This window comes from Bison bison, unplaced genomic scaffold (assembly GCF_000754665.1).
Source record: "Bison bison bison isolate TAMUID 2011002044 unplaced genomic scaffold, Bison_UMD1.0 scf7180017864293, whole genome shotgun sequence".
In the NCBI taxonomy this organism is placed as follows: Eukaryota; Metazoa; Chordata; class Mammalia; order Artiodactyla; family Bovidae; genus Bison; species Bison bison.
The window spans coordinates 4,516,888-4,530,029 of NW_011494865.1; the positions used below are offsets into that span (position 1 = coordinate 4,516,888).

The 13,142-nt window shown below is 46.2% G+C and overlaps 1 long non-coding RNA gene across 1 annotated transcript; it reads left to right on the forward strand.

Annotated features, from left to right (window-relative positions):
* Positions 1 to 5,694: 5,694 nt before the first annotated feature.
* Positions 5,695 to 10,764, forward strand: LOC104996432. Its single transcript, XR_826190.1, has 3 exons — positions 5,695 to 5,785; positions 5,996 to 6,118; positions 10,499 to 10,764. It is a non-coding gene; the product is annotated as an uncharacterized LOC104996432 (long non-coding RNA).
* Positions 10,765 to 13,142: the final 2,378 nt, after the last annotated feature.

Here is a 13,142-nt window from a genome sequence, read left to right on the forward strand (position 1 = left end):
GCTGGGAAAGATTGAGGGCAGGAAGAGAAGGGGACAACAGAGGATGAGATGGTTGGATGGCATCACCAACACAATGGACATGGGTTTGGGTGGACTCCGGGAGTTGGTGATGGACAGGGAGGCCTGGCGTGCTGCGGTTCATGGGGTCGCAAAAAGTTGGACACGACTGAGCGACTGAACTGAACTGAACTAGAGGTGAAGAGGGGTTGGAATATTTGCAAATAAATAACTTTGATAAATACCTAAAGGAAGATGCTACATCACCATTTTACACATTAGGTAACCAAAACTCGATTTGGTTGGAGGATGGGTAGCTAATAATTGAACAAAGGAATCTGACTCCCAAGCCTGTGTTCTGAACTATTGTGCTGAAGTTTTCTTCTAGATAGTATTAATGATAAATAGTCTTTTGAGACATCTCTGGCCTCCCTAGTGGCTTAGACGGTAAAGAATTTGAATGCAATGCAGGAGACCTGGGTTCAACCCTTAGGTTGGGAAGATCCCCTGGAGAAGGGAATGACAACCCATTCCAGTATTCTTGTCTGGAGAAATTCAATGGATAGAGGAGCCTGGTGGGCTACAGCCCACCCTATGGTTGCAAAAGAGTTGGACCCCACTGAGCAGGTACATACACATTTTAGAGAACAGGGCATAACGGCAGGAAACTCCCTGAAGGCAACTCCTAGCCATGCAGGGAGGGCAGCTGTGAGGTTCTAGGGACTCGCTAGGAGCACAGCTCCTGGATCACATAGTTTGGAATCTGGCTCTGCTGGCTGCCTAGGCATCCTTGTAAGGTGCTCCTCCAAGCCTCAGGGCCCTCCTGGGTAAGTGGGGCTAACAATCAGGAGGATTCATTGCACAGGGTGGCTAGGATTTAATCAGAAAGCATGCAAAAAGCACTCACTCTGGGACCTGGAACTTATGAGTCTCAGTGACTGTGTCAATAATACCAATATCATCATAATCACCATCAAAGCTTTCAGCAGATGGAAACAGGAAACTCTCCAGATTTGGCGCTTAGGAATTTGCTGTTCTTTGAATCATAGTCATTTTTTTTAATTTAATTGAGCTATAGTTGATTTACAATATGGTGTTAGTTTTGTGTACAGCAAAGTGATTCAGATATGTATATTATATGTATATATATTCTTTTCAGATTATTTTCTATTACAGTTATTATAAGATATTGAATATAGTTCCCTGTGCTATACAGTAGGTCCTTGGTATTTATGGAATGATTGATGACTTCAATCACGTGATTGAAGTTATCCTTGGATAACCTTACCTACAGAAACCCTGCTTCTGTCAACATGGGTCCAGGGTCATTTATAAGTTGAGGAAGGAGAAGGGAATTCAAGAAGATGATGAATAAGATAAGAATAGGATGAATGGAAGAATGGGATAAAAATAAGCCAGTGAGGAACAGAAGAGGCAGTTGTTTCTTGGAGGGCCGAACTAGCTTAGCAATAAGAACATGGTTCTGTCTTTTTCACTGGCTCTGGGACCCTGAGTGGGTCACTTGACCTGCCTGGCCTTCTGTCTAGAGAACTTAGGGGGTGAGATCACAGAGGCAACTTTGGTCTTACCTCTTCTTGTCTCTTTACAATTCAGGGGGTTAAGTCCTTATCTTGGCACGGGATGTCAGTTTAGGTGGGGACCTTCCTTTCACTCATAGTTTGTTTTTTTTTAAGTTCTATGATTCCTGAGTCACAAATTAGTCTCATTTCCAAAATCTCATCCAATTATTAATAATACCTAAAACTATCATTAAAGATGAGCCTCTTTTTCCTCTTCTTCCATCTGCAACCCACCATCATGGGCTGCTGGCCTTTGGGGAAGAGAGAAATAGACACCATCTTCCCCCACCAAACACAGACAAGGGGGTAGAAGAGGGGACATGCAGGACAAAGAGGGGTGGGGGAGGAAGGTACAGAAAGACCTCGGAGATGTCGTGGGTTCAGTGCCAGATGACCACAATAAAGCAAATATCACAATAAAGCAAGTCCCAGGAAATTGTTGGTTTCCCAATGCATATAAAAGTTATGTTTACACTCTACTGTAAGTCTATTAGGGGCTTTCCTGGTGGCTCAGACAGTAAAGACTCTGCCTGCAATGCAGGAGATGTGGGTTCAATCTCTGCATCGGAAGATCATCTGGAGGAGGAAATGGCAACCCACTCCAGTATTCTTGCCTGGACAATCCCATGGAAAGAGGAGCCTGACGGGCTTACAGTCCATCGGGTTGCAAAGAGTCAGACACGTAGTCTATTAAGTGTGCAATAACATTATGTCTAATAAATATGCATACATAATTTACATACATATATAATTTTAAAATACTTTTTTTGCCAAAAATGATAACCATCATTTGAGTCATAATCTTTTTGCTGGTGGAGCATTTAAAGTATCATGAAAATTACCACGATATGACAAAAACCCAAAGTGAACAAATACTGTTGGAAAAATTTCGCTGATAGACTTGTTCAACACAGGGTTGCCATAAACCTTCAATCTATATTTTTTTAAAAATTCAGTATCTGTGAAGTATCATATAACAAAATATACATGTACTTACTTTGGCTTTTAGAATCAAAGTATAACATTGTCTCCTCTGGGTTTGCTCAAGTACCACACAGGGTCGTGGCCAGATCATGGTCATGGGTATGGAAGAGTTCCCAGCATGGCTTAATAGAACTCCTACCACCAAGCCACTTCACCAGAATCTGGTGATTCATCTCCAGCCTCTCCTGAGGAGGACTGGTTGCCCTTCTCAGCCACCCTGAGACAAAATCCATCAGTCCGCTCGCTCATGTGAGGTCCATTGAAAGTCATTAGGAAAACCTCCCTCTCTGCTTGGCTTTCTAGCCCTCCTTCATCCTGTGGATTGCTCAGGGGGTCACCTCCACCTCCCTAGATACAAGGGCCGCCCTGCAAACTCTGCATAGAACCTCGAGAAGCTGCTCTCGCGAGACCTAAGGCGCAGGAACTGGTTAACCGCCCCCGCCCCACCTTCTGCGTGTGTGTTTATTAGGAGGTGAATGACAGCATGGGATTCGCCCCTCCCACCCAAGAAAAAATCATCCTAAAATTCTCTCTCAATGCCTATTGATTCTTTTTTATCCTCTTTGTGGATTAGGGATTTGAGAAATCGGAGGGATTAGAATTGTGAACCTAATTTGAAAGTACTGGCTGTGAAAATCTACATCCTCGTCTGGAGACTCCCATTGCAATTTCCTATCTGTTTGATCTCGATGTCTCTCTGTAACTTCCTACTTAGCCATTCTTTTACATATAAAGTGGAGATATTGTCTGTCCTTCCCCTGTGGGGTTTTTTAGGAGGTGCAGTGATATAACAGATGCATGTAAAGTGCTAAGAACAGTGCAGGGCACATGGACAGAACTCAGATATATGCTGATATTATTCCGCCTGAATCCCTAGCACTTAAACTGAGGATATGACATGTAGGAAGCTTTCAATAAATGTTAATGAATGATTTCTAAATAGCTAACTGTATTGCAAGGCAAAATAAAAATAAGGGCTAAGTAAGTGTAGAAGCTCCGTATCATGGCAACCAAGTGAGGCAGTAGGTAATTGTGAAGGACGAGTCGGAGGAAGCCTCAGTAGGAAAGCAGTATTTGGGATTTCAGTAAGCAGAAAATGGGGCCATTGAGCACGCGTGTAGTCTTAGGATGGCGTGTGTTTCTGGAAGAGCCCGAATGCGAGAAAGGGGAGTGCAGGATGAGCTCTTACTTAGGAATGGGGCTGGGGGGTTACTTTGCCCAAACGATGTTTTCTTATGGGCCAGCCTGTCTCAGTGAGGGATCTTTCAACAACAAGTAATAGAAAATCAACTCTGACGGGCTTCACCAGCAAAGGGAAAACATGGCTCATGAAAGTGCAAAGTTGAGGAGTAGGTTCCGGCATCAGGTCCAGCTGGATCAAGGTTCACAGGATGTCAGCAGGATCTGTTCTTCAGCTTGGCTCTTGCTTAGTGCTGTTTTCATTCTCAGCAAGGCTCCCCCAGGAGTGGCAGGATGGCCATGGGACCTCCTGAGGCTGCCTTCCCCTCCAGAGGGAAATTCAGCTTATCATTTTCATCCTAATGTTCCCCGCAGAAGTCCTGAGATTCGCTGTCATTGGCCTGTCCCAGGTCTCCTGTTGATGGGGTGTTATGGGCTTGGGCCTGCACCAGGCATGTGCAGCAATAAATGGTTACTCCAAAAGCTCAGTTTCTACTGCAGGAGACCAGGCTCTGGAGCTAAACTGCCTGACTTCCTATCTTGATTTCCCAGCTGTGTGACCTGGAACAGGGTCCATAATCTCTGGGTGCTTCATTTCTTTCATCTGTAAAATTGAAATAATCATGGGGATAGGGTTTTTGGAAAGATTACATGAGCTTTTTTTCAAAAAATATTTGTTTGGCTATATCAGGTCTTAGTTGTGGCATGTGAGATTTTTGATGCATCATGCGGGGTCCTTCGTCATGGTGCATAGATTCTCTAGTTGCGGCTTGAAGGCTCAGTAGTTGTGGCGCTTGGGCTTAGTTACCCCACGGCATTTGGGACCTTAGTTTCCCGATCAGGGGTTGAACCCTCATCCCCTGTGTTGCAAGGCAGATTCTTAACTGCTGAACCACCAGGGAAGTCCCTACATGAGTTTTCACGAATAAATGTAAAACAGAATAATATCTTGAAGACCTGGACAAATGCTGAATCCATGGTGCATGCATGCTAAGTCACGTCGGTCATATCCAACTCTTTGCGACCCTATGTACTTTAGCATGCCAGGCTCCTCTGTCCATGGGATTCTCCAGGCAAGAATAGTGGAGTGGGTTGCCATGCCCTCCTCCAGGGGACCTTCCTGACCCAGGGATCTAACCTATATCTCTTATGTCTCCCATATTGGCAGGCGGGTTGTTTACCACTAGTGCCACCTGGGAATCCACTGTAGCTCTTGTTGTTACAATAGTGACTTGACTTTGTGGCCTCATTGCTTGATGTCTATTCACAGTTATTCCAGAAGTTTCCACCCCCACAGTTCTCTCAGGGAGAAGTGATTCCCTTTCAAGCATACGCTCAGTGTGACTCCAAGCAGAGCTCCATCAGGCCTGGAACACATACTTCCCACCATGAAGCTGGCCATGCTTAAAGAGGGTCCTTTTTAATTCACAGCTGAAGATCTGAAACCCTAGTCATCCCTGTACTTGGCAGAATAGGAGAAATCAAGAAGAAATCTTAGCACTTGGTCCCTTCCCTTAAGGAGTTTGCAATCTAATCTTAAAGAGCAGAACACTCTGTCAAATACAGCCTGCCCCAGGATCCATTCCCAGAGGGACCTGCCAATCTGCCCAGCCAGGGTGTTTATAGAACGACATCCTTCCTTGGGAGCTCCTTCTCAGTTATAACGGCAATGAGCGTTTAGAAAAGGTGATGAGGAAGACGGAAACAGGGCCGATTCCCAAGGTCTGACTCGCCTGTTGTTTTTCCCCCCTCCTCTTGAACCATGCTTACAAAGAAAAAGAGCAACCCTTCCCCACGTAGTACCAGCAGGGTAACCTGAGAACATCCATTTAGCGCGTCTGTCCCTGTGAAAAGGACCTTTCAGTGACACCAAGCTGAGTGTATCCCACTCTATTTATAGGCACTGTTTGTTTAATTCGAGTCCCGTCTCTAAGAATAAATAATGAACTCATTCTGGGGGCCAGCCAGAGCCTACAACTCTGTGACGAACCTGTAAATCCCTTTCTCTTTCCTTCTGGTTCTGAAAGGGGTTCTCTAACTCAGAGGTGAGCCACTTCCGTTCGCTGGGCTGGGGTGGGCTGGAGACCCAGGCGTGCTCGGAAGTTGGGCTTGATGGTGCTTTTTCATCATGGTTTTGGGGGAGGTTTTTGATGTTTGATTTTGGGTTAGTGATCGAAGAGCTGATCTTGACCTCTCTCCCCCTCAAAGGAGGGACCCTAACCTGATATTTGCACCCCTGGTTGCTTAAACTTCAGACACAAAGAGACCCATTTGGACTCAGATCCCTCAGTAAGGAAGATGTGGCCGTGGAGAAAGAGGACCCCTTTCCATACCCTCCCGACCTGGTAGCAGGGCCTGGGGCCAGACTGTCTCACAAGGTACAGTACCATCCCTGGGTGTGTTTTTTTTTTTTTCAGGGTGTGTGATGAGAACCAAGAGCCATAATGCACTTGAACTTGAAGTATGTAACCCCTGAAGGTGGTATAGGCCAGTCCAATAGAGCGTCTCAAGAAAAAATAGTTTGGTTTGCAGTCCCCCTGTCCCCATGCTGACCTGCTGGTTTAGCAACTCCTAGAACCAGACCCACTGAGTTTGAAGGGAATGACCTCAATGGTATCTTTGGGTCTAATGCAGGACATTGACACCTAAATATTCAATGTCTAGTAACATCACAGAATAACATCCTGCCTTTCCAGGACTTTATCTTAAGAAGGTAACCAAGCTTCTCAGGGAAGTGTCCATTCATGTGCTTCTTCTCCCAGTATCTGTTGATTCACTTCTCCATGCCAGATGCTATTCTAGGCACAGGAGATGCCTTGATGAGGAAGACAAGGTAGTCATGAGATGACAAGGTGTGATTTACTCTGAAAAAATTTGACATCTGCTCCCTTCCAACTGAGTCAGTCTGACTGTGAGATGTCTTCCCAGCAGGCCTGAGCTCCATTCATTTGTCCATTCCTCCATTCAGAAAGATATGGGAGGCATGGTCTACATATTAGGCACAGCTAAAATGCCTAGGTATCATAGTGAGCTCGAGATCTCTCCCTGGCCTTAAGATGTTTGGAGTCCAGTGGGGAAGATGTATATTAATCAGATTATTACTGAAATATGGATTCTTTATTATTATTATAAATGTTTGTGAGTTCTATAGAGCAGGGATCCCCAACCCCTGGTACCAGTCTGTGGCCCATTAGGAACCTGGCCACCCAGCAGAACATGAATAGTGGGCGATTGAGTGAAACTTCATTTTTACTTACAGTCACTCCCCATCACTCACATCACCACCTGACTCCACCTCCTGTCCTGAGAAGGCGATGGCACCCCACTCCAGTGCTCCTGCCTGGAGAATCCCAGGGATGGGGGAGCCTGGTGGGCTGCCGTCTCTGGGGTCGCACAGAGTCGGACACGACTGAATCGACTTAGCAGCCTAGCAGCCACCTCCTGTCAAATCAGTGGCGGCATTAGATTCTCATAGGAGCACAAACCCTACTGTGAACTGCGCATGCGAGGCATCAAGGTTGCACACTCCTTATGAGAATCTAATACCTGATGACCTAAGGTAGAGCGAAGGCAATAATGCTGGCCCTGGAAGTGACTGCTGCCGTCTCCCATCATCCCCAGATGGGACCATCTAGTTGTTCAGGGCTCCCTCAGATTCTGCATTATGATGAATTATATAATTATTTCATTATATGTCACAATGTAGTGATAATAGAAATAAAGGACATAATGCACTTGACATAATGCACTTGAATCATCCTGAAGCCACCCCCTCTTGTCCAGTCTGTGGAAGAATTGTCTTCCACAAAACTGGTCCCTGCTGCCAAAAAGGTTGGGTACCACTGCTATAAGGTGAAATTCAGGGTCCCATGAGCCAAGTTCAGAGCCTAAGAGAGGGATCGACTCTGAGGGTTGGTGAGCAGTGAATTAGCAATGACTAAGGATGCTTGAATTGCCCCAGATGGTGAGTTGTCTGTGGAGTAGTGAAACAATGATATCTATCTATAGGAAGTGTGTCTTCGAGTTTCCATTAGCTGCTCTGGGTCATGCACACTGTCACCTGGCTGTCCTGAGGACTGTCACAGGCCGGTAGGTCTCAGTTACCTTAGGGAGAGTTTGTGTCCATGGAGAGCATGGGGATTCCTTTCGAGGCATCAGCTTGCTGAAGTTCTGACATTGACTTATGGGTCTGCTAGGGACAGGGTGAAATCTTTTTCTTATGGGACGTTCTTCTCACTCTGTCTCATTGGGTCAAGGAGTAAAGAGTATCATCATCACATGTTTTCATGGTCTTACTTGTGAATGGTAGTCTGCCCACTATACTTAGAGATCTGGATGGGAAGATGGCCACACATTCCCCTCTGCAGTTTTATGCCTTCAAATGTTCACGTACACCGGCTTTGGAAGTGGAACTTGTCACAGAAGCAGTTGGCACCCCCAGGTATCTTTCTGGATTCATTTTGGTGCAACTTTGAGTGAATCCTTTCAGCAGTAAGCTCTTTATTTGAAAAGTAGTATATATTATTTCTTTTATGCCTAGCGTTTTGGTCGGAACCAAATTTAAAAAGCCTCTTGATGAGGGTTAAAGAGGAGAGTAAAAAAGCTGGCTTAAAACTCAACATGGAAAAAACTAACATCTGGCATCCAGTCTCATTGCTTCATGGCAAATAGATGGGGAAAAGTGGACATGGTGGCAGATTTTATTTTCTTGAGCTCCAAAATCACTGCGGATGGTGACTGCAGCCATAAAATTAAGATATTTGTTCCTTAGAAGAAAAGCTATGACAAACCTAGACAATGTATTAAAAGGCAGAGACATCACTTTGCCAACAAAGGTCTGTATAGTCAAAGCTATAGTTTTTCCAGTAGTCATGTAGGAATGTGAGAATTGGACCATAAAGAAGGGTGAACACTGAAGAACTGATGCTTTCAAACTGTGGTGCTGGAGAAGACTCTCAAGAGTCCCCTGAAATCAACCCTGAATACTCACTGGAAGGACTGATGCTGAAACTGAAGGTCCAATACTTGGGCCACCTGATGAGAAGAGCTGACTCACTGGAAAAGACCCTGATGCTGGGAAAGATTGAGGGCAGGAGGAAAAGGGGGTGAACAGGATTATATGGTTGGATGGCATCACTGAGGCAATGGACATGACTTTGAGCAAACTCCAGGAGATACTGAAGGACAGGGAAGCCTGTTGTACTGCAGTCCATGGGGTTGCAAAGAGTCAGACCTGACTGAGCAACTGAAAGTGAAAGTGAAAGTCATTCAGCCGTGTCCAACTCTTTGCAACCCCATGGGCTGTCCATGGAATTCTCCAGGCCAGAACACTGGAGTGGGTAGCCTTTCCCTTCTCCAGGGTATGTTCCCAACCCAGGGATTGAACCCAGGTCTCCTGCATTGTAGTCAGATTCTTAACCAGCTGAGCCACCAGGGAAGCCCAAGAATACTGGAGTGGGTAGCCAATCCCTTCTTCAGCAGATCTTCCTGACCCAGGAACTGAACCGGAGTCTCCTGCATTGCAGGCAGATTCTTGACCAACTGAGCTATCAGGGAAGCCCCTGAGTGACTGAACAACAACACAAAGTTAAAGCCAAGAAAAAAATATAAGAATGTGCCTTTACCTCTAAAAGTTTCCAAGGGTTCAGAAAAAGAATTTTCATTCATTGGTCCCAAAATATTTATTGAGTACCTACACTGTGCCAGACACAGAACCAGGAAGGTATGCGTATCAACAGGACCAGTACAACCTGCAGAGCTTACAACTAGTGAAGGAGAGAGCTACTCAAACCATCAGGGACAGGAGAATTTCGGATAGTTTTATATGCTAGGCTGGGCAGAGAAGACCTCTCAGAAATCGTGACATTTGAGCAGAACCTGAATGATGAGATGGAGCCAACTGTGAAAAGTTTTAAGGGAAGAGCATTCTAACTGGAGAGAAAGGACAAATAGGAAAGATCTGTGGCACAAGAAAGATTGGTTTGTTTAAGGAGGAATAGGAACTGAATGTGGCTAGGGACTCCCCTGGTGGTCCAGTGGTTAAGATTCCTCGCTCCCAATGCAGGTGGCCCAGCTTTCATCCCTGGTCAGGAAACTAGATTCCATATGCTGCAACTAAAGATCCCATCACAGCCAGATAAATAAATATTTTTAAGAAAAGAAGTTTCTGTGGCTGAACGTGTATCAAGGGGGTGAGTGGTGGGTAAGCCAGGGTGTGGAGTGTGAATTTTAGTTTGAATTCAGAGGCAGCATTTGGTAGGTAAATGGATGGCATTTCAGCCTGTACCTATGTACCTACCTGAGGAAGATTTCTGTTGCCTTAGTGAAATTTTGAAAGTGAAAGACCTTGAAGTCTTAGAACTCAGAACCGCACAGAAACCCATAGATGGAAACAGAAGAGATTAATGTTGGCCTGTTTCTGGATAAAAACAGTCACCCCTAATCTCAGAGGCTTTCCTGGGCAGGAGAGGATGAAAGTACAAAGTGAACAAACCATGAAACAGTCTCTTGCTTGTTGTTCAGTATCCATTCCATCACCTTTTGGGGTCAGTGCCTGAAACCTCCTTTGGGAAATCGTTGCTTCCCTGTTCTTGGCAATCTGGTTTTGTCTCAGTCTAATCAGTGTTTTCTTCACATCCCACCCCGGCACCCAAGGGATTGACTCAGGGATGGGCACAGAACCCAGCCAGAGCCAATGAAACACAGGAAGACATTTCATGGCCCCTGCTGGCAAAAAGAATTTCCTCTCTCTTCCTTAGGAGCACCAGTCTATGGATATGAGGTCTAGAGCCGCTGCAACCATTTGTGACCATGCAGGAAGATTCTGGAACTGCTAGAGGTTGTGGGGAAGCCCAGCAGGGTGCCTGAAGAGGAAGCCAACACCACAGAAGGCAGAACCAAGAGGAGAGAAAGAAGTCCTTGTGATGGCATCAAGTCCCTGGATCAAGCCTCACCTGAAGCCTGACCTAATGCTGGTCTTTTTAGTGGCCTCAGCCAATTAAATGTTCTTTATTATATAACCCAATTTAAATAAGGATTTCTATGTCTTGCAACATAAAGGGCCCATCTATAAGGAAACCTTAGAATAGGTACCCAACAGTGCCAAGGGCCTCCTCTGCACCCCAAGCCTCTAGGAGGAAGTGAGCCTGTTCCAGAACCCAAATAAAAGGTCTCTCCTCCCACTTCTCTATTTCAGGGTTTCCATGCCTCCTGTCACCATAGCACCGTGACTCTCTTGGAGAGGCAGAGAAACAGAGGAGGAGAAGGGGCCTGTTTCCAGGCTGTGTTGCCACGTGTAGTGGCTGGGGATGGTGGGGGGCTGGGCAGCGAGGTGGCTCCACGCTTGACATTTCAGGATATAGATAAGAGGGTAAAAATAAACCCCCAAGCGCCTGTAGCAGCGCTCGCTTCTCTTGCTTCACAGCTCTTATCTCTCTCTGCTTTGGGGACAGAAAGGTTCCTTTCAGGTCACCGCACAGCTTGCCTCCCTCCAGCCCTGGACAGGAAGGAGGAGATGTGGGTGGTTGGTTTTCACGTGTCCACACCTGCCCATCCACCTCTGGGAGGTCAAGTGACCCCCTTCTTCCTGCAGCCCTGCTTGTTATTTTGCAAATAGTCTTTCATGCCTTTGCCTTCATTTGATGCTCCAGTAGCTGGGTGGGACAAGCGAACCGGGGGGCCAGGGTCTCCATTTTCCTGACGAGAAAAGTAGGGAGGGTGGGAATGATGAAGTGCCCCAGTCATCCAGCCAGTGAGTCCACATGTGTTCTGATCTAAACCCAGGGCTTCTGCGTGTCCATCGGTGGTCACGGATAAAAAGAATTTGACTCCCTTTCTGCAGCTGCAGCCCTCCCTGTACAGCCATGGAGGCTGGGTACAAGATGGGGAGCGTTCACATCATCTGTAACATAAGTGTGAAGCAGCGTTCCATGCTGCCTGTTGGCACCGCCCCCTTGGTTCCCTCCCAATCACGCAGTCTCAGGGTTTTGTCCATTCCATTGAGAAAACTGTTTACTGTGGAGGGGTGGCTGGGACTACAGAGGACTTTTTTAGATTTTTTTTTTATTGCAATATAGCTTGTTTGCAATGTCATGTTCTTTTTTGCTGTTACACATATGCAGGTATCCACTCTTTTTTAGATTCTGTTCCCATATAGATCATTACAGAGTATTGAATAGAGTTCCCTGTGATATACTGTAGGTCCTTATTAGTTATCTATTTTATATTTAGCACTGTGTGTATGTCAATCTCAATCCCCCAATTTAAGGAATAAGCTTTTAAAAAAATATTTATTTAATTTAATTTTTTGTCTGGGCTGGATCTTTGTTGCAGCATGCAGGCCTTCTCTAATTGCAGCAAGTGGGCACTACTTGCTAGTTACGGAGGAGAGTGGGTTTCTCATCGGGTGGCTTCTCTTGTGGAGGAGCTCGGGCTCTAGAATGCGTGGGCTTCAGCAATTGTGTCGCACAGGCTTAGCTACTCCATGGCATGTGGGATATACCCGGACCAGGGATCAAACCCATGTTCCCTGCGTTGGCAGGCTGATTCCCAACCACTGGACGACCACCGAAGTCCTGAGGAACAAGCTTTGATCACACACTAAGATGCAAGGAGGCTTCCTGAACTTCAATCTTCTCATCTATAAAATGATGATAAAAATATTTATACGCACCAGGACTGTTACAAGGATTAAACAAGGCATTGCATGCCAGACACTCACACGAGGATCTGAAATTTGGAGCTCCATAGTACAATGACAGCCCTTCCTGTGCTGACATTTGTGTAGAGTGACAATGCCACTCACCCACGTCCGTAGAACATACCCTTTGAGTTCTTTTTCTCTCAGTGGCCAAGGATTTGCATGAGCCATTTCATCAGTTAAGACTCCTGTGGTTGCAAGTGACCGAAACTACGATCCTGACTGGATGACATGAAAGAGGAATTTGTTGGCTCAGAGGGGAGCTGTAAAGGCAGCCAAGGGTAGAGGCTAGCTTCAGGCACAGCTGGATCCAGGGATGGAAGCGATACCATCAGGATCAGGTTTCTCGCTCTCCCAGTCTCTCAGCTTCGTTCCCTCACTGTTGGCTCCCTCCCTTCTTCTTGTGGCAGAAATGGCTGTAGAAGCTCCTGGCTCATCTTCTTAGAATCAAGGCCAGCAGGAAAGAGCCAGCCCCAACATTCCCAGCAAAAATCTCTATGCATCTCACTGCCCGTCCCTGAACCATTATGGTCAGAGGAATGAGTTGCCCAGAGGGAGACAAGCCCGGATGGCCTCCCAGCCCTGGAGCCGGGGTGGCTCTGCTCCACTCGAAGCCCAGGTCCGAGAGGAGAGAGCAGTGGTGTCCAAAGGAGAATCACGTATCTGGTGACTGGCAATTGCCCACACTTGACAGCCTGGTATCC